Genomic DNA, 3,754 nt, shown 5'->3' with positions numbered 1-3,754 from the left:
GCAACAATCAGTATTACATCAATCAGGCTGTAGCAATAATACATTGTCATTCATCCCCAGACAAACCATGTTTTTCTGGTCATAAATCTATTTGAATAATGATGTATTGCTTGAAATCCTGTTTTTATAAAGTACAGTCTTTAACTGTTACAGTTAATAATAAAATGTAATATGTTAAGGGATGTTTTTATTTAGTTGTTATGCTTCACCAGCCTTATTTAGGTTGTTGACCCACTCTTTCATATTGTGCCTCCTCAGATGTTCCTGGGACTTTAAAATCAAGTGCCTAGGCAACTTTTTGAGTTGGGCTTTTATTTACATTTTGGGGAAAACCCCTCAACTGGGAAACCAAATCAACTGGACCCACAAGGGATTCCGTGACTGATACGTATAGGTTGTCTACATCACCACTACAAATACTATGAATTTGATTATATTGCTGCACTAGTGGATGTCCACAGTCTAATACCAACCCCACCCTTGGCTTTCCAGAGATGGTTATACTAGTTTCCTGGGACCACGGTTGGGGAACAACACATTTTTCAATATGAAGGAGACATGTAAATGAACCTTATCAGTCCCAAACCAATATATGCTTTTTTCACTCGTTTCATTTATCTGCTTGTACAGCCTGACATTGAGGTGTTTTACCATATTCTTTTCAGGATGAGTCTCATGGATGTTCCCCGGGACCACGATGTGACTTGAGGGCTGCCATAAGGAGAAAATGTTTTTTGTTTTGTTATTTTGGACCAACTTTACTTGTGCTAAATAAACTGAAGTTCCTTATAGTACTATAAAATCAACAAATTGTACTTCTATGTGCTAAAATGACCCCACTTAAAGTATACTAGGTGTAGTTGTAAGACATTATTAGAGATGTCTTATATACACTTACAACGTAGAGACATGGAGAGCTACTTGCAAATAGTATGAAATACAGAAGTGTCACTAGATTATCCCATGTGCACTTCAGCTTTGGTGTACTCTTTCAGTACTTCAATACAGACTTTCATCAAACTGGTGTCTTTTATATCAGCACATTTTATTGGTATTGCAGTACATTACATTGTGTTATTATACTAAATCACCTTTGTGTGTGTATGTGTGTATATATATATATATATATATATATATAACATGTTTGACATATTTACACACTTGTACTGTAGGCCTGAGTGTTTGTCTGTTTAATTGCACTGGGATGACTTCTGGCATTGCATTGCACACTCTCCAAGATTGTTCCAGTTGGAAGTGGTTCTTGTACGTTGACCTTTTGTGTGAAATGAGAACACATTGACTAGCAGATATTGAATCCACAATGAACGTGTAAATTAGACAAGAGCTGGAGCAACTGCTTTTGCGTCAAGGACCGAGGGACCATGTACACAAACTCACATGATGGATTGTTCATTCAAATGAGCACCATCCACTTGTACAGAGCAACTAAATACAGGCAACTGCCAAAAGAGAAGAAGCAATAGGGCGTTGGGCCACCATGAGTTGCCAGAACAGCGTCAACGCGCCTTGGCAGAGATTCTACAAAAAGACTACGAAAAATTCAATTTTGAGGTTTGTTGATGGTGGAAAATGGCCCAGGCGCCGCTCCAGAATCGCTGTGTTAAAATGTTCAATTGGGCTGAGATCTGGTGACACACACACAACCCCTCATTTAAAGTCAATGAGATTTCTTCTTCAAGCCACGGTAGCCAAAATAATAACTGGGCATTCTTAAACATGGGATGTTGATTGCTCATTTACCTCAGGAACCACACCTGTTTTCTACAGTGCCTTGCGAAAGTATTCGGCTCCCTTGAACTTTGCAACCTTTTGCCATATTTCAGGCTTCAAACATAAAGATATAAAACTGTATTTTTTTGTGAAGAATCAACAACAAGTGGGACACAATCATGAAGTGGAACGACATTTATTGGATTTTTCAAGCTTTCTTAACAAATCAAAAACTGAAAAATTGGGCGTGCAAAATTATTCAGCCCCTTTACTTTCAGTGCAGCAAACTCTCTCCAGAAGTTCAGTGAGGATCTCTGAATGATCCAATGTTGACCTAAATGACTAATGATGATAAATACAATCCACCTGTGTGTAATCAAGTCTCCGTATAAATGCACCTGCACTGTGATAGTCTCAGAGGTCCGTTAAAAGCGCAGAGAGCATCATGAAGAACAAGGAACACACCAGGCAGGTGCGAGATACTGTTGTGAAGAAGTTTAAAGCCGGATTTGGATACAAAAAGATTTCCCAAGCTTTAAACATCCCAAGGAGCACTGTGCAAGCGATAATATTGAAATAGAAGGAGTATCAGACCACTGCAAATCTACCAAGACCTGGCCGTCCCTCTAAACTTTCAGCTCATACAAGGAGAAGACTGATCAGAGATGCAGCCAAGAGGCCCATGATCACTCTGGATGAACTGCAGAGATCTACAGCTGAGGTGGGAGACTCTGTCCATAGGACAACAATCAGTCGTATATTGCACAAATCTGGCCTTTATGGAAGAGTGGCAAGAAGAAAGCCATTTCTTAAAGATATCCATAAAAAGTGTTGTTTAAAGTTTGCCACAAGCCACCTGGGAGACACACCAAACATCTGGAAGAAGGTGCTCGGTCAGATGAAACCAAAATGGAACTTTTTGGCAACAATGCAAAACGTTATGTTTGGCGTAAAAGCAACACAGCTGAACACACCATCCCCACTGTCAAACATGGTGGTGGCAGCATCATGGTTTGGGCCTGCTTTTCTTCAGCAGGGACAGGGAAGATGGTTAAAATTGATGGGAAGATGGATGGAGCCAAATACAGGACCATTCTGGAAGAAGACCTGATGGAGTCTGCAAAAGACCTGAGACTGGGACGGAGATTTGTCTTCCAACAAGACAATGATCCAAAACATAAAGCAAAATCTACAATGGAATGGTTCAAAAATAAACATATCCAGGTGTTAGAATGGCCAAGTCAAAGTCCAGACCTGAATTCAATCGAGAATCTGTGGAAAGAACTGAAAACTGCTGTTCACAAATGCTCTCCATCCAACCTCACTGAGCTCGAGCTGTTTTGCAAGGAGGAATGGGAAAAAATGTCAGTCTCTCGATGTGCAAAACTGATAGAGACATACCCCAAGCGACTTACAGCTGTAATCGCAGCAAAAGGTGGCGCTACAAAGTATTAACTTAAGGGGGCTGAATAATTTTGCACGCCCAATTTTTCAGTTTTTGATTTGTTAAAAAAGTTTGAAATATCCAATAAATGTCGTTCCACTTCATGATTGTGTCCCACTTGTTGTTGATTCTTCACAAAAAAAATGTTTTATATCTTTGTTTGAAGCCTGAAATGTGGCAAAAGGTCGCAAAGTTCAAGGGGGCCGAATACTTTCGCAAGGCACTGTATATACATTGTATTTTAACATTGTCTTATCAGTTAGCAGACACTTATCCAGAGCAACTTAAAGTAGTGAGCGCATCCATTTTTCATACTGATCCCCCGTGGGAACCCACCATCCGAGTGCTGCAAGCGCCATGTTCTTCCAACTGAGCCACACTTTATATCCCTCATTTACGAGTGTTTTTATTTTTTGCAGTTACCTGTACAAATGCAACAGCGCTTAGCCTTTCATTTCATGTTTGGCGCCATCTCCTGGTAACCTTGTGGTAGATCTGTAATTAACAGGCAAATACTTCCAGCTTGGAGTAATCGAACAGACTAAATATTACCAGAGGTGCATATAAAAAAGAAACAGG

At 39.9% G+C, this 3,754-nt stretch overlaps 1 long non-coding RNA gene across 1 annotated transcript; it reads left to right on the top strand.

Annotated features, from left to right (window-relative positions):
• The first annotated feature begins 304 nt into the window (after positions 1 to 304).
• On the top strand, positions 305 to 754 carry LOC118942781 (uncharacterized). The gene is made up of 3 exons (XR_005038432.2): positions 305 to 394; positions 493 to 560; positions 666 to 754. It is a non-coding gene; the product is annotated as an uncharacterized LOC118942781 (long non-coding RNA).
• The last annotated feature ends 3,000 nt before the right edge of the window (positions 755 to 3,754 follow it).

The sequence above is a fragment of the Oncorhynchus mykiss genome, chromosome 21, assembly GCF_057628025.1.
Source record: "Oncorhynchus mykiss isolate SJ-2025 chromosome 21, ASM5762802v1, whole genome shotgun sequence".
Lineage (NCBI taxonomy): Eukaryota > Metazoa > Chordata > Actinopteri > Salmoniformes > Salmonidae > Oncorhynchus > Oncorhynchus mykiss.
Note: the sequence above shows the minus strand (reverse complement) of the source record. Positions and strands in the feature narration are given on the sequence as shown.